Source organism: Apteryx mantelli, chromosome 24 (assembly GCF_036417845.1).
Source record: "Apteryx mantelli isolate bAptMan1 chromosome 24, bAptMan1.hap1, whole genome shotgun sequence".
NCBI classification, from domain to species: domain Eukaryota; kingdom Metazoa; phylum Chordata; class Aves; order Apterygiformes; family Apterygidae; genus Apteryx; species Apteryx mantelli.
The window spans coordinates 1,189,722-1,210,502 of NC_090001.1; positions in this window are offsets into that span (position 1 = coordinate 1,189,722).

Consider the following 20,781-nt stretch of genomic DNA (forward strand, 5'->3'; position numbering starts at 1 on the left):
CAAAGGACTGGGAAGATTCCTCCCACAAGGAGCTCTCCTCTGGCCTCACACTCCACTCTCCCTTTCACTTCTCTCTGCCTTCTCTCATGGATGTCAGCAAGAGCAGGCAGTGCCCAGAGCCCCGCTGCTCTTGACAGGGGAGCTGCTCCTGCAAAGAGTTGTCTCCCAGCAGTGCTGCCACCTTGCCAGGAGCTCTCTCTGTCCCAGGAGCCTGCCTCTGCTCAGCAACAGTGGTCCAGCTGAAGGCGTGAATTTCTCTGTCCCTTGTGCTTCCTCCTCCTGGGACACGGTCACTGAAGTAGACTGAAAGAATCACCTATGGGCCTTTTCTAAAGAGTGGAGAGAGACCCATTGCAGCATTGCAATTTGTCTCATCAGAGGATGGTCATCTAGGACACATGGAAATGTCCCCCTCTGGAAGACCCTATTCCCACCTCTTAACTAGGCAGGACACCTGTCATGATCTTTGCCAACATTGTGAGCCCTCTGTGAAAGCAGCTGCAAGTGGATGAGATTAGGCTTTGTACGGATTCGAAGGCTTCCATAAATGCACCTGGCATCAGTGGGTGACATGGGGTGTGGGTTCACCTCCTGGTACCTCTGCTGTGCTGCAAATTCCTCCTCCCACAACTGCTGTTACTGCCAGCCCCCTCAGCAAATGCTGTTGTGCCCCCTCCTTTTCCTAGACGGTTGCGGTGCCATATAAGACCCTTATAATAAATGCCAAGCATCTCTTGGGTGCCTTTGTGTGAGTGCCCCAAAGCATCCGTAGCTTGACCTGAGGAAGTCTCAGAGCTCTTGGGCTGCTGGCTGTGTGAGGGGTGAAGATGTGCCCAGGGCCTGGTTGCCCGTGGCACCCAGCCCTCAGTGCTCTGTGGACCCAGCTGTGCAGCCCGGACTGCTGCTACAGAGCCTGCGCAGCCAGGAGAGCTGGCATTTGAGCAGACCTGAAGTCTGGGGCTGTTTCATTGCTTGGGCCTCATTTCAAAGCCTCTGTACCCTTTGTCCCTTCGCTGGGGCCCCTTGTCCAAGTAACTAAAGGGAAGGAAGGAGGTTCCTTTGGGCTCAGGAGGCCTTCCGGACTCTCAAGTGTTTCTCCATTGTATCTGTAACTTTTGTATACCTAAAGAAAATGCCCATCCCCCCATGCCTAGCTGGAAGTTCTGGAGGGGATGGGGGTGGAAAGCAGCAGCCTGCTGTGCCCAAAGAAAGCAGGATCCATCCCTCTGAAAACAAAAGCATCGCCCAAGGAGCCAGCTCTGTGCCTGCCTGATCTTGTGCTGCTCATTTGCACAGGCCTTGTGAGCCTCGAGTGCCTTGGCCACCTTCTGGTGTTACTGCAAGAGCTTCGCTGTGTGTCTGGGCTGAGGAGCCAAGGGAAGGCAGCGAGCAGAGCAGTGGCTGGGGAGTGTGCAAGTGGTGAGTGTCCTGCATGCATCTCTTCTTGCTGATACCTGGTTGTATCTAGCAGAAGAGGCAGCTCTGTGGGGCAGAGACAGTGTGTTTGTAGAGTAGGTGGCACAGCAGAGGTCTGGCATCAGTTTGATGCCTGCTGCAGTGCTGAGTTGATCTGACAGCGTCAGAAACGCTTTCCAGTGCAGCTGCTCCCTCAGCTGGTCTCTGCACCTTGGCACTAGGAGTGGAAGTGGCATCGTGCTGTCATTGTGTAGGTGCTGCAGTGCAAAGGCTCCCAGCTCGGACTTGATGGTCCTAAAGGAAAAGCAAGACCAATTGTTCCCTTTTGTGATTTGTGCCCAGGGTGACAGAGTGGAGCTGTTGTATGACCTGGAGAGAGTCTTGCCAGGAGATGAAAGCTGTTTGCAGAAGACTGTTCTGTACGGAGTGATAACAGCGTAATCAAGGGATGTGAGAGTGGCCCAGGTGAGCTTCTCCTCTGTGAAGGTTTGCACTTTTCAGATCCCTTGTGACTCGGTACCAGACAGGGCAGCAGCAGGCATGTCAATGCCATTTGTGCTTGTGAGGTGAGTTGTGCCTCTGAAGCTGGTAGGCCAACAGCATGCCCATAGCTTGGTGCTGATGGTGAGGTGCCTTGTGTCTCAATGCCTCAGAAATGGGGAGCAGGTCCATTGCTGCTGTTTGTGCTTGTTTAGGTCAATTGTGCCTCAGTCGCTAACAGGCCAGGAGCAGATATACGGCTTCATGGCAGCCTGTGAGGTCACTTCAGCCTCAGCACCTGACAGTCCAGCTCGATGCAGATTGCTGCTGTTTGTGTTTGTGGAGTCCTTCGGCCTCAGGATCTGCTCGTCGACTAGCAGCCCCATTGCTCCTTTTTGTACTTGTGAGGTGACTTTTGCTTCAGTACCTGTTTAGACAGCATCAAGCACATTGTTGCTTTGGGGCTTGTGAGGTCACTTGTGGCTCAGTGCCTGACAGGCCAGTGCTGGTCATGTGGGTGCAGTTTGTGGTTATGAGGTCACTTGTGCCTCAGTGCCTGATAGGCCAGTTCTGGTCATGTGGTTCCTGTTTGTGAGGTTACTTGTGCTTCAGTGGCTGATAGGCCTGTGCTACGCCCATGGCAGCTGTTTGTGGTTGTGAGGTCACTTCTGTCTCAGTGGCTGATAGGCCAGTGCTGGTTCATGTGGTTGCTGTTTGTGAGGTCACTCGTGCCTCAATGGCCGATAGGCCAGTGCTGGTCCTGTGGCTGTTAATTGTCGTCGTGAGGTCACTTGTTCCTCTCTCCCTGATAGGCCAGTACTGGTTCATGTGGTTGCTGTTTGTGAGGTCACTTGCGCCTCAGTGCATGATAGGCCCGTGATTCTCACATGGCTGCTTTTTGTGGTTGTGAGGTCACTTGTGCCTCAGCGCTTTGTAGGCCAGTGCTGGTCATGTGCTTGCTGCTTGTGGTTGTGATGTCACTGGTGCCTCAGTGCCTGATAGGCCAGTGCTACACCCATAGCTGCTGTTTGTGGTTGTGAGGTCACTTGTGACTCAGGGCCTCATAGGTCACTGCTATACCCATGGCTGCTCTTTGTGGTTGTGAGGTCACTTCTGTCTCAGTGGCTGATAGGCCAGTGCTGGTCATGTGCTTGCTGTTTCTGAGGTCACTCGTGCCTCAGTGCCTCATAGGCCAGTGCTGGTTATCTGGCTGTTGTTTGTGGTTGTGAGGTCACTTTTGCCTCAGTGCCTGATTGTTGGATATAACAGCATTTGCTTAGCAAATGCTAAATCTACTTGAAGAGCTAAATCTACTGAAGCCTAGGGCCGCACATTGCTGAACTTTTCCCTAAATTGTTTGAGCCATTTGGAACAAGGAGGGAACAAGGAGATAAGGAAATAACAAAAGAGCTTCAGCAATGATTAGTGAGTACCATGACTCTGCCTGGAGACAAGGGGAAACCAACCAGGAGCGAAGGAGCTACTACTTGTCGAGCAATCATTGGTGCAAGAAATCGGAGAATGGAGAAAGCACTTAAGCCGTAGGGGTATAAATACCCAGGGAATTTTCCCTTTGGGGTCCCTCGGAGGAGGCACCCAGCTCGAGCTGTAATACTAAGAAAATCATCTTGTAAAGAATTATTTTGTATCTTTTGGATAAAGCAGAAACCTAGAGTCCAACCCTGTTAGGGACACTGGATTGAACAATTTCCCTAACAGTTTGGCACCCCAGATGGGACTCTAGGCAACCACCATTGGATCCTCTTATCTCCAAACTTCCAACAGCCGGCATCGGGTGAGTTCACCTAGGAGCTTTGGTGAGGGGAGGTACCAACTGGTGTGTTTTCAAATTGCGCATCTAAATTTTGGGGAGAGTGGGTTCGAGTCCCACCTCTGGGATGTGAGAGGGTTCCAGTCCCATCTCAATACGGCCAGAAGGGGGAGTGCGCAGCCTGATCAGCAGAAGGCGCACCACAAGACTCCGATACACATGGGAAACATACCCGGCGTAGAGAAGTGGACGCACTTAGCCGAGGCACTGAAAAACTGGAGAAAGATTGACAGTACCGTAGGGTTAGGAAAAAAGAAACTAGTGACCTTGTGCCAGGAAGACTGGCCCCTCCTTACCCAGGAGGGCAGCCCAGCTGAACGGTGGCCACCGCAGGGGACTTTGGACCAACAAGAACTGACCTTTTTACAACATTGCCTAGAAGACAGATTCCTGGGACAAATGCATTATTGGTATGTATGGGATAACTGGGTGTTCACTAGAAAAAAAGAGACATCTAAAAACCAGAGGAAAGTTTCTTCCCAGAATACTGGAAGTAGTGCAGCTGCTAAAACGCTTGTGGAAACCGCTCCACCCTATGCGCTACCCTCTGCTTCACCTTCTCTATACTGCCCCTTGCCTTCCACCTCCACCTTTCAAGCCCCTTTGCCAGTCATTCCTGTGCCAGGAGCCGCCTCACCACATCTGGACAGGGTAGCTCAAGTAGCTACTATGTGAGTTTACGAACCCTGGGGGCTCCAAGATGAACAGGTGATTATCAGCTCCAGTAAACCCCAAGAGGACCTTAAAGATGCACCCCTCAAAAATCCAGAACTAATTCTCTTCGCTGATGGTTCATCTAACTACATCAATGGAAAACCACGTTCAGGGTGTGCTGTTACCAGCCTCTTTGAAGTACTCGAAGGTGGCCCTTTGCCCCCAGCCATTAGTGCTCAAGGGGCAGAAGTAACAGCTCTTGCACAAGCCATGAAGTTGGGAGAAAATCTGTGGATCAATGTGTATAGTGACTCTAAATATGCTTTGGGGGTATGTCATGCCAGAGGAATGCTGTGGAAGGAGAGAGGATTCTTTACATCGGCTGGGAAGATGATTGCTAATGGACAAGAAGTGCATGGGTTGTTCAAGGCAATTGAACTCCCTAAAAAAAATTGCTGTTATATATTGCCCGGCCCATACAAGAGAAGTGTCTGATGTGGTACAAGGGAATAATCTAGCGGACAGAGCAGCTAAAGCAGCCACCCGACAACCCTTTTCTATAACTAACACAGAACTCACACAAGAATGGACAAACATATTAATCGCAGCAAAAATGTATGAAGACATACCAAAGGAGGAAAAAAAACTGGAGAAAATGGGAAGCAACTGAAAGCGATGAAGGAATTTGGACCATAGGTAATAAACGCATCCTTCCAGAGAGGTATGTACTCCTCATAGCTAGGTGGTACCATGATTATGGACATGGAGGACCGTCAGCTATGGCCTGACAAATCTTACAAAACCAGGTAGCTCCAGGAGTTTATGCTGTTGCAAAAATGCATAACCACCACCTGCTTGAGGTGCCAGAAGCGTAATGCTACTCGACCAAAAACTGAGCAAGGAAGTTGCCTGTGGGCATATTTCCCTTTCCAGCACCTACAAATCGATTCTGCTGATCTCTCACCTGCTGAAGGCTACAAACACCTTCTTGTCATCGTTGACCAGCTAAGTGGTTGGGTAAAAGTCTTTCCTACTCACAAGGCAGATACAGCCACAGTAATTAAAGCTCTATTAAGGGAAATTGTTCCACGATATGGAGTACTTGAAACTGTAAATTCAGACAGGGGTTCTCATTTTTTAGCTGGAATCTTAGAAAAACTATATCAAATGATAGGAATCCATGGAGAATTACATACACCCTACCAGCCTCAGTCCTTGGGGCAGGCAGAAAGGATGAACAGAACCATTAAGGCTAAATTAGCATGAGTATGTACACAAACCAATCTTAAATTGGTTTTCCTTACTGGAAAAATCTCACAAGCTCCCTGCTCTTTTCACAGGGGCAATTTCTAAAGCACACACACCCTGGCAATAAGAGATTACTAACACCACTGCTCACACCAGCACTAGATTCATTTAGCAGCCTCAAAAGTCTAGCTGGACTCCCTAGCTGACTGCGAGGACGCTGCAAGCTTCTGCTTCGCAAGAAGTGGAAAGTCAAACTCCATCTCCATGTTCCCCTCAGAACATCATCCGCATTTGAAATGTAGCAGTACTAACTCACAATGACGGAGTGGAATAAAATTTGTGCCAGATGATGGGGAACATCTACTTCTGCTTGATTAATGAGTTGCATTTCTGTAGTGCTGTAGAGCTTTGCAGGGGTCAATCCCTCCTCTGAGCACACACAACAAACCCAGAAGTGACCTCACCACCAACATCCAAGCCATGTGTCTTCTCCTCACCTATCAGCTGCTCACATAGAGGTGACCTCTCAAGTGCACATACCCCCACCACAGGCCTGCTGCTGGCCTATGGGCTTCAGAGACACAAGTTCCCTCCAAATAACTTCCCCAGCCATGAACTACTGCTGGCCTAGCGGGTACTCTGACAAAAGGGACCTCACAATCAATGCCCATGCCTAACTGCCTGCTGCTGGCCTAGTAGGCACTCAGAAAGACGTGACCTCACAGTCACCTTCACAGCCATGGCTCTGTCACTGGCCTAGAAGCCTCTAACACAGAAATTACCTCACTACAAGTTCCCCAGCCATGAGACAAATCCTGGCTTATCAGCTGCACAGGCAGAAATGATCTCAAAAACACAGATCCCAGCCATGGACCTGCTGCTGCTGCCCCATCAACCACTCAGGTAGAAATGACCTCACAATCACCTCTCCAGCCACATCTTGGCTGCTACCCAATCCGTTCAGCAGTCAGAAGGGACCTCACAAGCAACAGCCAAGCCTTCTTCCTCCACCTGCACTATCAGGTACTCAGGCAGAAGTCACCTCATCAGCAACAGCTGAGCCATGTGCCTCCTGATGGCCTTTCAGCTACTTGCAAAGAACTGATTTGACACTGGTGATTTTCTGGCATAGCTCTCACAGACAGTGGTGACCTCACTACCCACACCCTGACCATGGGGCTGTTGCCTCCTGCAGCTCCCCCTGCTCTTCCCCAAGGCTGAGCCAGCTCCTGGATGGCCTCCCTGATTCACCTCGTGGCTTCATAATGATCAGAGTGAGTAAAACACCCCTCAGGTACCAGTTACGACCCCAAAACAAGAGTAGCTTTTGCCTAGGTAGTCTCTACACATAGCCCATAAAACTTAGGAATTAGGAGAAGGCCTGCAAGTAATTCTTGGCAACATTTTCTAACAGGAGGGTTGCATGTGAGCAGCAATCGGGAACTTGAAGACAGCAGGGCCTCAAGTCCCAGGCAGAGGAAGAATCTTTCCCGCAACTCAGAAGTCGAGTTCCTTCCTCAAAGCTGAACAAACCCAGAAAATCCTCTACACATCCAAGCATTCTCCTGTTTTATGCCCTGAGAATTGGAGACACGCGGAAGGACTCAGGCCAGGGCATCTCGGCTGGTGAAACCAGCAGAGCCACAATTCAGCAACTCTTCATCCTGACCTAGGAGCATGGAAAGAACAACGGCAAGTGCAAGCACTGGCCATTCATCAACTTTCAAGGCCCTTGACAAGCAAAACAGCTCACACTTACAGAGCTGCTCTGGAAACACCCTTCAAGCTGCTGCCAGGCTCACAGGTCTCGGCGCAAAGCAAGAAGCATGGAGCAAAAAACACTGGCTAGGGCACAGCATAACATGCAGGGACAGCCACTCTAAGAGACACTCGGAAATGCCCTTTTCAGAACAAAAGACACCACTGGGACGGGCACCGTGTGAGGACACCAGCAGCCTGCTCACACTCTGCCCAGCAGCTCCCAAACGCAGCTCCAAGCAGCACCTGGGGCTGTGCTGGCAGCAGCAGCTCAGGGAAATGCTTTAACATGGATCCCAGACCCACCACAGGGCCAAAGGTTCCTGCACCCAAACCCCACCGACCCGCCACAGCGCAGCTGCTCGGGGCAGGCTGCCACGTCTGGCTGCAGGGCAGCTCCCCGCTCTGGCCCACGTCGCTCTGTCCCCTGCTCACGGCCCCACCAGCCCCTGCTGCAGCTCCTGCAGCAAAGCAGCCCCGGTGCCAGCACCGCTGCCCCCGCCCCAGCGGGAGGGCACCCGCCGGCAGTTGAATGCGCCCGCAGCCCCCACCAAACCCCCTCACACTGGCTCTCTCTCCCGCTCGCTTCTCGCCTGCTTTGCTCCCACTCCTCCTTCACATCTTTTTTCTCCTTGCACATGTTGGATTCCAACTGGCTGTCAGAGCCATCAGTGAAATCGATGCCCACCCTCCTCCTCCTGCCAGCCAATAGGAGGGCTGCACTCGGGCGATGCCATGGCAACGTTGGGTCCTCCTGCCCTGGCAGCCTGCTCTGCCCCCTCCCTTCGCTATTGGGCGCCATGTTGTGGGCGGCAGTGCAGGGCTGGGTCACGGCGGGGCCAGGGGCAGTGTAGCACCCCTCCTGCCCCAGCCCCCTCCCCACCGCAGCCCCGGGACTTGATAGCCCTCACACTGTGCCTGGCTGCACTGGGCCATGGCCAGGTGGGCATCCCCCACCTGTTTCCAAGCTGCTCTCCCAAACAAGCTGTCTTCTGTGTTTAGAGGTTTGAGCCCAAATTGGAGGAGGACAGGGGCTGTGGCCATCTCAAGATGGTATCTCTGAGCCCAAAGCATGCTGTGCCAAGTTGGAAGTATAAAAGGATCCACAGGGAAGGATCAGAAGTTTTATCAAACACGCAGAGGATTTGGGGTTATTACAAGGCGAAGGTTTCATTATTGTATATGGACATTTCCAGCATGTTCTAGTGGATCCCACGGGAGCTGCAGGCCACCCTAGCCTCTGGGACCCAGGACGCCTTTCTTCTCAGAGGCAGACCCCAAAGGAGGAACCACTCCCAGGGAAACCTGGCCATGGATTGCCCACCCCGTCCCTCCAACCTGAGGGCATGGAGCTGGTCCCACAGAAGCCTTGTGGCTCATGGCAGCCCCAGGACCCAGGAGTCCTGGCTGCCACATTGTCTACTGGAGGCAGAGGGGACCCTCAGGCAGGACTCTCTTGGCAGCCCCCAGCCCTGTCCAGCCACAACAACAGCCCAGGATTCCCAGCAGTTTTTGCAGTTAGTCTCTGTGCAACACCTCGGAAAGGAGCTCCCAAAGCCCTTACCCTCAGTGGAGAGCCGCAGGAGCGCTGGGAAGAAGGAACTGTGGTGTGGGCTGATGGTGTCCGTCCAGCAGTCCTCCATCTCGCTTGTCCCCTTGCCCTCAGCTTGCATCTTCAGCAATGGAGGAAGGATGCTCTTCCCGTTTCATCACCCCAAACTCCTTTCCAATGTGCTCCTGCTCCTCTGCCCTTTGGCGAGGGGCCCCAACACGGCCCCACTGCCTCCTGTCCCCTCTCCTTGCCGTAGAACCACTACGAAGGACAGCTGTGGGTATCACATGAGTAGTGCCAAGCAGTGCCTGGGCCTCATGGGGAAGTGAGGGCGCCCGCTCATGCCACCGAGAAGACCTGCCTGTGATGCAGCATATCCCAGTGTGACCTCAGCTGGTGTCATCTGGGGGCTCGGTAGGTCACTGCCATGGAGATGGCAGAGGCAGGGAGAGAGCAGAGAGATTTCCCCTCATGTCCTGGAAAGCAGTCACCTCCCTGCACCCCAGGTATTTTCCAAATTTTTCTGATAACTCCTTGAGGAACATCTGCAGATGTTGCCAAAGGCAGTGAAATACCTAAAATGGGGAACTAGAGAAGTCACTTCTGTGCCCCTACACTGGCAGGTCACTGCACTGGGCATATCTCTGCAGGAATCTGGGGTTTGGGGGTTGGTTTGGGGCTTAGCATTTTTACAGGATCAAAGTCATGTGGGTTGAAACTGCACAAAGTGTGGCCACATTTTGAGATGCTTTGGTGAGTCTCAAGGCTGGTTTCTCCAGTCTGTCGCACACACTCCTTTAGGCATTAACCGTTGACCATGTCTGGGACTAGGATTGGATCCAGCCACACCTAGCCTCCTCTCTGAGGAAGTTTGGAAAGCAAGTGGGTCGTTTCTGAACCTCATGACTCAATGGGAGGGTCTCCGTTGCATGTGCATCTGACCCTGTCCTTCATGCAGAAAATAACTGGGTGAACCTTGCCAATCGAACCTCATTAAATCATTCTTATTTACAATTGAACTTTGTTAAGTTGCTATCTTACCTCAATAAACATAGTGCTGCTTCCCTCTTGCGAGTGAAGTGCATCACTCCTTTGCGACACCTTGACGTCCCCTGCACGTGTCTATCCTAGAGGAGCTTTGGCCTCCCAAACAGCAACCCTACTTTGCTTGACAATAATGCACTGTTTAGTCCAGCTGTTGTGCTGAGATGTCCACTGGTTTTACTGAGTATTGGTATGGACCATCTTTATGCTTGGTGGGTGCTGCTCTTAATGACCTTCTGGCTTTCCTGAGTTCCTGTGCCCTTCAGAGCTCACTCCCATGGGATCCCCCAGCAGTCTTCAAAGAGGCCAAAGTCTGCTCCTCTGAAGTCCCGAGTCTGTACTCTGCTGCTCTCCTTCCTCCCTGCCTTCAGGATGTGGCACTCCACTATTTCATGGTCCCTGCAGCCAGCGTTTCCACTGATGGTCACCTCCCTGATCAGTTCTTACTTGTTTGCGAGTACCAGATGCAGGAGAGCGTCGCCCTTCTTAGCCCATCTGACAGCTGTGCTAAGAAGGTGTCCGTGACACCCTGCAGAAACCTCCTGGGCTGCTTTCACCCTGCGCTTTGCCCTTCCACTGCATGCCAGGGGGATTGAAGTCCCTCCATAAGCAGCAGGCCCTGTGTGCCACAGACTTCCTCTGCTTGCTTAAAGGAGCCTGCGTCCACTTCCTCCCCCTGACCGGGTGAACTGTAATTCCCATCGCAAGGTCACCCTTACTCCCATGCTCACTCACCTTTTCCCATCCAGCACCTTGTCCTTCCCTTGGAAGAGCTCCACAAATCCCGGATGTCTCTTCGCACAGAGGGCATCCCCCCATCATCTACCCTCACAGTCACTGCTGAAGAGTGACTTCTAGCATGCCATCAGAGCACTGCAGTCTGGTGAAACACATGTAATGGTGAAAGGAGGTTCCTGCTAAGAGAGCAAGGCCTACAGTGCGCAAGGCCAGGGAGAAAAAGAGCTGGGCTGTGCAGGAATGGCAGGAGAGGGGTTTGCTGCCTGAGCTACCTCTGCAGCACCGTGGGGCCTTTGATGGAAGTAAATCAATGTTCAGGAAGGAGAAGGTGCCCCTGAAAAATTTCTTGAGCCTGCACAGCCTGCCATGCAGCCATGCTGTGGACATCATTAGCACAGTCCCTGTTCATATCATGTGGGAGTGGGAAGAGGCTCAGGGAGAGGAGAGCTAGAAGGTGTTAAGCGTGCAGGGACATGAGTAGAGCCCTTGGTGTGATGTGCAGCTCTCTGCTGCACACTTGGATGTAGAGGGCATGGACTTCACTTGAAGACAGAAGTGGGATTCAGTTGTTTGGACACAGGCAGGTCCCATGCGGTATCTGCTGGAGACATATGGTTGTGCTTGACACGCCAGGCATCACGGAATCTAGTGCGTGCACTGAATGACATGAACTGCTTGCAGTGTAGGGATCTGCTTGTGCCTCAGCCTCCGAATGTGTGGAGCTCTGGCAGTATTAGGCATCTCGTGTCATTTCAGATGGCCAAGGAGATTCTCCACCTGGCCACCACCTAATGCTCTAGAAGGATGTGGGTCTCACGGTTGCTCCATCAGAGCCAGCAGACACTGGCATATGCCTTGCACCACCTCTCTCGCTTCAGATGTCACCACGTGTTTGTGTGTGGGCAGCTGGCTACTCCCCTCCCTCTCCAGTGATTATCATGGGAGCTTAGAGAGGGAGCCTACATGCCGGCATCTTTGTTGTGCACACTCCAGGTTGTGAAAGGGGAATCCCACCTCCTGTGTGTTTGTGGAGTGCACAGAAGGGCTCTGAATCCCACTCCATCCCAGGGGCTTCTAAACCAGCATGAGAAGCACAGATTGACGTATCTGAATCAATATCTGAGCCATGGATAACTGAAATCCCTTCTTGCCCCTTTCCTAGGTGTCCTGCCTAGTTAAGAGATGGGAATAGGGTCTTCCAGAGTGGGACATTTCCATGTCTCCTAGATGACCATCCTCTGATGAGACAAATTGCAATGCTTCAATGGGTCTCTCTCCACTCTTTAGAAAAGGTCCAGAGATGATTATTTCAGTCTACTTCAGTGACCGTGTCCCAGGAGGAGGAAGCACAAGGGAGAGAGAAATTCACGCCTTCAGCTGGACCACTGTTGCTGAGCAGAGGCAGGCTCCTGGGACAGAGAGAGCTCCTGGCAATGTGGCAGCCCTGCTGGGAGACAACTCTTTGCAGGAGCAGCTCCCCTGTCAAGAGCAGCAGGGCTCTGGGCACTGCCTGCTCTTGCTGACATCCATGAGAGAAGGCAGAAGAAGTGAAAGGGAGTGTGGAGTGGGAGGCGAGAGGAGAGCTCCTTGTGGGAGGAATCTTCACAGCCCTTTGCACGGTAAGCCTCTGGCTGCAGGGCAATGCTACTGCTGTTGCTGGAGGGGTCTTCTAAACCCAGCCCATAACGGAGAGTTTTCTTAAGGCTTGCTCTCCTGGCTTCTCCAGAGTGCAGGAGGGGGATTCCCTGCCACAGCATCCCAGGGACAGGATGTCCTGCTGCCTTCTGCCAGGGAGAGCTGCATGGGTGTGAAGCCAGGGTGTGCCACAGGTCTAGCCAGGGCTGTCATTCAGAGCAGTGTTCCTGCACCCCAGGCTGCTGTGTGCCCCGGGCAGGGACTCTGCTGCCTGCGATGGTCAGCACTCAGCCTACCCAGCAAACTCCCCACAGCGCTGCAGGGAGAAGCTCTGGGTGGGAGGAGAGAACCCGTCAGGGCAGGTTGAGTGTGCTGTGGAGAGGGTGGTGCATGGGTCAGGGCTGCTCACAGCTCCAGCTCACCCTGAGGACATTTCTGGAGGGCACTTTTCAAAAGGAAGGTCAAGGCAGGGGATACTTGAAAGGGAAGGAGCTTTCCTTCTAGGCTGTGTGCTTTGAGTTCCCTAATTTGGGGAGGGGGAAAACAGGAAAGAGTTTTGTGGTTTGGGAAGGAACTGAGACTCTCAACCCTTCCCTCTCAGAGATCACTAGGTCTGTGAGAAAGCTCAGTAAACCCCTTCAGCCCCTCCTCACCCTACAGACAGCACCAGCATCCCCTTTGTGGCCTTGTCAGGGTTTTCCTGACCTCCTCCTCAGGACCTTTGAGCACAGCAATGCCTCTGCGCAGCGCCCTGTCCCGGTAGGTTTCTGTCGGGCAGAACTGAGCATGCAGAGGGTGGGATGGGGTCTGTGAGCACCAGCAGGGAAACGACATTGGGATAGAGAAGGTGCTGCCAGCAGGGAGAGCTCCAGGCAGCGAGATGGGCAGGGACTTGTGACTGTGGGTGTCCTTTAACTGAGTGAGGTGCAAGCGCAAGGCCATGAGGGGCAAGATTCATGGACAGACCACATCCCGTGACTCTGCAGAAAGTCACGGTGAGCCCTTTTTTCCTCTTGGGATGCACAGATGCTCATCCTCAGAGCAGTTGAAATGCCAAAGATTTCTACCCTGTCAAAGAATGCTCCCACGGTGAGATGGAGCTATCTAAAAGCTAAATCAATATCTAATCAGACACCTCTGCTGAAGATTATATTCCGGAGAAAATAGGTGCCAAAATATTGAACAGTCTTTCCACATAAGGGGTAGATAGAATCTGCTGCAGGATGCGTACATCAGAGCTAGTCACTGCCCATTCGCACTACAGAGGAAGAGCAGATGGTAAATTGGTGTGAGGAGAGGGTCTATCGCATTGGAATGGAGACACCCAGAAAGGGTCGGGCACCCGGTGCCTTCACGTGACAGTTTCCCTGCCTTGCTAGAATGGGAGCTGGTGTGGCTGCTTCAGATACAAACACCTGTGTTCAGGAGGGCAAGGCTGGGGGAGATAAATCCCGCACAAGGATCTTCCCTTTCCAAGACAGCTGGCAGCAGAGCTTGTCACAGTCCAATCCTCCCTGACCAGGTTCTTTTCGGCATTCCACACATGGACAGTGTAATGTTGAATATCAACATTTACTTCTTTGAAGATATTGGACATTACACAGGATTTTTGATTTGCAGAGTGACACAGAAATATACTGTAATCACAATACAAGTGTGAGTTACGCTTAGTAAAATAGAGCAATTGCAGTATCAGTTCAATCACAATACCAGTGTGATCCCCATTACTGGTCTCTATACTATGATGACCGTAACAACACTGGGCATCAGTATATTGACATTCCCACTGGGTCACCGGCCTGAGACTCCTTAACTAAGCTCATGGAACCCAAACCCCCTCCTATCCCCACCAAAGAACTGGAAATGTTTGTCACCTTCCTCCATTTACATCCCTCAGCAGAGCAGCACTGACTCCTCTGGAAATCGTTAGCAGAGGCCCCTGCTCTGCATGGCACACTCAGGCAGCACAAAGCGGAGCTCGAGCCGGGGAGCTGAATGAAGGTAAAGGAGAGAGGAAAAGTGGGAGGTTCAATGAGAAAGGCATAGGGTTTGTCTTCCAGAAGACTGCTCTAATTTGTCCCTGTCTTTTCCTCCTTGGACAGGCCCCCATGCCCAGCGTCAGCAAATGTCCAACAGCAGCGCCTTCAAAGAGTTCCTCCTCCAGGCATTTGCAGATACGCGGCAGCTGCAGCTCTTGTACTTCTGGCTCTTCCTGGGCATCTACCTGGCTGCCCTCCTGGGCAATGGCCTCATCATCACAGCCGTAGCCTGTGACCACCGCCTCCACACCCCCATGTACTTCTTCCTCCTCAACCTCTCCCTCCTCGACCTTAGCACGATCTCCACCACTGTCCCCAAATCCATGGCCAATTCCCTGAGCAACACCAGGGCCATTTCCTACTGGGAATGTGCTGCACAGGTTTTTCATTTTTACTTTCTCTGCTCTACTGAGTATTCTGTTCTCACTGTCATGGCCTATGACCGCTACGTGGCCATCTGCAGACCCCTGCACTACGGGACCATCATGGACAGCAGAGCTTTTGTCAAAATGACAGCAGCTGCCTGGAGCACTGGTTTTCTCTATGCTCTCCTGCACACTGATAACACATTTTCCATACCACTCTGCCAAGGCAATGTCCTGGAGCAGTTCTTCTGTGAAATGGCCCAGATCCTCAAGCTCTCCTGCTCAGATGCCTACCTCAGGAAACTTCGGCTTATTGTGATTAGTATTTTTTTACTCTTTGGTTGTTTTGTTTTCATTGTGCTGTCCAATGTGCAGATCTTCACAGTTGTGCTGAGGATCCCCTCTGAGCAGGGCCAGCACAAAGCCTTCTCCATGTGCCTCCCTCACCTGGCTGTGGTCTCCCTGTTTATGAGCACTATCTTGTTTGCCTACCTGAAGCCCCCCTCCCTCTCCTCCCCAATTCTGGATCTGGTCGTGGCTGTTCTCTATGCAGTGGTGCCTCCAGCAGTGAACCCTCTCATCTACAGCATGAGGAACAAGGAGCTCAAGGACGCACTGAAGAAACTGGTTCAACTGCTACTACTTCAGCAGCAATAAGCTGCCCATCTCTCCTCACAAGGGATTTCCAATTTACCTCAGGCAACACTTGTGCTTTGGGCATTCTGCCTGTGATAGTCATTTGTACACAAATACTTGAGTTGATCCCACTTCTACAGAGGCACAAACCCTGTCTGCCAAATTGATTAGTCGATGGGGATTGGATTTGGAGACTGACTCATTGTAATAAAAATGTCCATGTTTTCCCATGATGAAATAATGGAAAATGTCAGGGAGGTTGTGAATCTGAGGAGAAGAAATTTTCATCTACCCCTCAAGCTGGTGTACCACCGCTTTGTCTGTTATGCTATGGACTTAATCTCCGTAAGCTTTCACATATTTCCCCACATCCTGATTAAACTGATCATTTCTAAAGTCATCTTTGCAGCAGACTGTCTGGACATAGGCACTTTGCCTTCTTTTCCACTTTTCCTTCTCTCCTTTCTCTTTATTCCTTCAGACACCTCTGCTCTCTCTAGGTGCTGCTCTGAGCTTCGGGGAGTGTAAAGCTTGCCTCATCTTTCAGGAGGCTAATTGTCTCTTTAGACAATACCTTAACTGTTTTTTTCCTCTATCCTTTCCTATCAACCTGTCTAAAACATTTCTAGTAAGGCTATCCCTTGTGTAAAGTGCACCTCCCTGGAGGCAGCCTGGACTTGAAACACAGTTTAGGAGTGTATTTTGTTTTTCATTCAACTCCATCATGTTTTACTTTTGTTTGATCCCAATAAAGAAAAAGCCTTCTGTGTCTATTTGCAGCTAGTTCTCGAAGGAAAGCAGGTGGGAATTGGTGCACAGGAGCTGTAACATTCAGCTACAGACTTGAGTGGAAGAAAGCTTCGATTTTAACAAGAGTGAGGTAGGTCCCCAGTGGCTGATGAGAGAAATGGCAGGGCTGGGGAGGTGAGGAGCAAGGCTGTTCGTACATGTGTCCTGTCAGAAATACTGCTTTTCTCACACATCACGATTCCTTAGGAGACCCTCTGAGTCACTATGAGTTGGAGAATGTGGCTATCACTTATTCTGTAAGCTGAAAAGTAAAGAAAACGTTGCAAGCAGAAATCCCTTCCCTTTTTTTTTTTTTAGGTTCTCACTGAAATCTTCCTCTTGTAAAGACACTCCTGAAACCTCTCCAATTAGCCACACTAGGACTGAAGGACTGAAGGAAATTATGGGGACAGACAGGGCTTGTTAGGGCTTTTTGCGTTTTAATGACCCTCGGGTGTATTTGGTGCTGAGTCCATGAATGTTGGATTCTGCGAGGAGACTGAAGAAACCTCTCAAGAAGTTGAATTCAGAAGCCAGTCCCAAAGCTTCCAGGAGCATTAATGGGTCCCCCTGAGGGCTGTTACTCACAGAGCCTCCCTGGGGGCTGATTAGAGCAGAAAGTTGTAGGCCCTGATTGCAGGTAGGCAAAGGAAATGTGCAGGTGGCTCTGATGCCAAGTCAACCTTGATGTGTTTTATCATACAACATGGCCAGGCACTGACACCCAGCCCCTGGGTAGGGTGATCCCTTGCCTCACACTTTGCTCAGGCCTCTTTGTGGGGGCAGTGTGAGGGTGGGGCTGTGCCACACTGAGTTAGGGACAATGAGATGGCACCTTCCAGGCGCTCCCTGGGAGGCATGAGAAGGAAACAAGGCCTCTACTGCCCTTAGCCTCCACTTCACCAGGATAATGTAGCCCAGGTGCCTCAGCCTCCCTCTACAGGTCATGTGCTGCAGGCAACATGCCCCATCTTGGCAGACCTCTTCTGGACCCTCTCCACGTCCTCCCCATTCCTCCAGCACTGGGCATCCCACGCTGGGACACATGATTCCAGATGTGGCCATGCCAGTGCTGAGTCGAGGGGGGATAATAACTGTCCTTGTCTGGGTGGCCAGACGCTTCCTAATGCAGCCCCGTATGCAGCTGACCTCATCTGTGGTGAGCACGCACCACAGGCTCATATGGCATCCCTCGTAATGTCCAGGCCCTTCTCCTCAGGGTCACTCCCCCAAGGCAGCACCTGCCGCTTCCCCTTGCACAACTCCAGGAGGCTTCTGTTGGCCTCATCTCCAAGCTTCTCCAGCTCCCTCTCCACTCAAGCTCCTTTCTGTCAGCTCTGAATGTGTGCGTGCAGATGCCTCTTCCCATCTTGCCAGGCCTCTCAGAGGAGAACAGCATGACGAACTGCAGGACACTGCAGATAATAAAGGGGGTAGTATTTTAAAGGAAGTGCTGGCAGTGGTGGAAATGAGCATGGCAACCATCTCGGAGAAGGCAAAGGAAGGTACAAAGGCAGCACAAGCAGGGTCAATGGGGTTAGGGGAAAAAGAGGTGGTCTGACTGCATGGGAGGAGATCAGGGTGGTAAAGGAGAAGAGCTTGTAAGGTGGAAAAGAGGGGAAAATGCAAGAAAAGGTGAAGCAAATGAAAGCCCAGGGCTATGTGGGGGTACCTGCCAAGCAGCCCTGAATCTGAACTACTCTGACCAGAGCAGCACAAAACAGTAAGAGGAATATTTTGCCTAAGGTCAACAAGGGAAGACCTGGGGTGGAAGGAAATGCCAAATGCTTCAGGCTGGAAGGGACCTCAGGTTGTCTCTAGCCCAACCTCCTTCTCACAGCAGGCTCAGCTATCAGCTCCAACCAACTTGCTGAGGCCTTGAGTCATTTAGGTCTTGAAAACCTCTGAGGAAGGAGATGGCACAAACCCTCCGGGCAAGCTGCCCCAGTGCTTCACTCTTTGGATGGGTAAAACGTTGGCCCTTATCCCTAGCCTGAACCTCTCTTCTTTCACCTAATCTCCACTGGGCCTCATCCTCCCATGTTGTACAACAGTGAAGAGCCTGGCTCCATCTTCTTGATGACCTCCTGGGAGGGATGGGCAGGCTGTTATTCGGTCTGCCCAAAGCCTCCTCTTCTCCACACTGAACCAGCCCAGCTCTCTCAGCCTCCCACAGTAACAAAGCTGACCTTTACAAATGTGTGCCTAGGATGTTGAAGGCCTTCCCAATCCTTCTGGATTTTACTGGATCTGCAAAGGACCTTAGGCCTGTTAGAGTGCAATCACCCTCATGCCATGACTTTCTGCATGCATCACACTCATTGGGCGTCGTGTTGTAGTGAACTGGTGTTCACTGGTGTCCCTGACCTGCCCGAGGAGCTCTTGTCTCCGTGTTGCCTCAGGCCAAGCTGTGCCAGCCCTGGAGATCTCTCCCTGAGCACTGGGCAGGCCGAGCCCCTCCTCACGTGTCCCTTCCTGGGAGGGCAGCACAGGGACGGGGGAACAGCCTGTTCCTGCCTAGGGGCAGTGCGGGACCTTTTGCAAGGGAGATGACCGTGACAGCTGTTGCGCTGCAGCAGCACTGGCTGCGCCCCCTCCTTGTGGCCCACACCGCAGCCCTGCCTGCCCCTGCTGCCCTGCTGCCCCACTTGCTCCCAGCCTTGGCCCCTCTCCTGGCACCATGGGGACCAGCTCTACAGGAAGGAGCTCCCTGGCCCTCCCCACCTCTCCACATGCCGGGATCCAGCCCCAGCCATGCAGTGGGACTTCAGCTTCCCCCCTGGCCCACTCCCCCTGGACCCCTTCCCCCTCGCGGGGAGCTGGAGCTGCCCCAGCTCAGGGCAAATGGTGCATAAGCACTTGAGCTGTGAAACAGAAAATCCTGCTCTCCTAACTATGCATCATAAAATCACACCCAAGTGGCTGTGCTCGCTGAGACTCTGCATGCAGCACTACCTGGGTAGGGGTCCAAACCTAAAGCTCTCCTTGCACCTTTAATTCAGCTGCTGGGCAAGAGCTGCTGATGTGGATATACTGCGAGCTTTTCAACCTACAGCCTTCCCTGGGATCTGCTCAGTTCCCAGCTTCCCTTGCCAAGGCTTTCTTGACCGTAGTGAGGGGGCAGGTCTGAGGCAGAGATGGGGAGTCAGGTCAGCAGGACGAGGACAGGGCAGGTCAGCACCCGAGCGGTGCAGGGCCAGGCACAGGCATGTCCACAGCATAACTCAGGGCAGGCTTAAGGGCAAGGAGAGCAGCTCCCCGGCAAGAGGAAGAGGCCCCACAATGATGCTGGTCACTCTCTGTCTCCCCTGCTCTTGTGCCCAGCACATCCCCCTCCCTGTCTGCCTGCAGCCGCTCCATGCCCACCCTGCTGCCCAGCACAGCACGAGAGCCCTGGCCCTGCAGCCCCTCTGGCAGCTCCTGCTGCCCCAGGGACAGAGCCACCTGCCCTGAGCTGGTGCACAGAGAAACCTCTTTCCCATTCTCATTTTCTATCTCTGAATGCCGCCCTGCTCTTCTCCTGCGACGTCCCTGCTCCCCAGAGAGACTTTTCCCAGGGGAGTGTGTCCATGCTGGCCTGCCTGGCTATTCCTGCACCCCTCCCTGGTGCACCCCGCAGGGCCCCAGGGTGGTGGTGCGGCTCTGCAGAGGGAGTGTGTTGTGGGGCCCCAAGGCCACAGGGTGACTCCTGACTCCGCAAGGGCCATGCTGGTTAGGGTGGGAAGCAGACCCGGCCAAAGAGGGCTCACCACCGCTGACACTGCTGGCATGTGTCTGCCCTCATGGACTGTGGTCAGGGTGAGCCCAGGGCGTTTGCAATGGCAGCAGATGTTTTCGGGTGTGCACTAGCTCCGGCCTGTGGTGTTTCACTGAGGGTGCAGGAATCACTCTCCAGTGCCCCTTCCCTGGGCCTCCTGGGTCCCCACTGCCTCTCCAGGATTGCAGAGCCCTCCTTTCCCCAGGCATACCTGGATTTAGTGCTGTGTCGTTGGGTGACTCTACCATGGACTGTCCCTTGTTTGGTGAGGCTCCACTCACTGCCCACCCCCAGGCCCACGATGTCTCTGGAGATCCCCTGAGCTCTCCTGGGGTCTCAGGTTCTCTTCCAGAGGCATGGGTAGCTGTCATCAGCACTGTCACCTGTGTAACAGCCCAAATATGCAATTCAGAGACCATTCAGCATCTCCACTGGCAGTGGTCACCGAGGAATGAACCCTGAATCCAGCCCTTGGTCCCTGAAAGATCACACTGGGACTCTGAGTTCGCCCCCCGGAGCCCACGGAGTGCACAGGCAGAGCAGCAGGCCCTTTTATGGTGCAATCCCTTGCGTGTATTTTTGACTCCAGCTTCTGAAGAAAGGCCAGACTTCAGGCACGTCACAGAGGAGATCCCCTTTTTATTATAGGAATGTTTTTCTGGAGGCCAGGTCTGGCACAAGAGTGCCCATTGCCTGGTCCTGCCTGAACTTACAGGACACATGCACATGGAAACACGACCCTACCACCACCAGGTTAAGAGAACTCCTGGGCCATATACCCAGAACAGGACACAGAAGGACAGCATGGAAATGAAGAGAACAGCTCTAAAAAGAGAAAG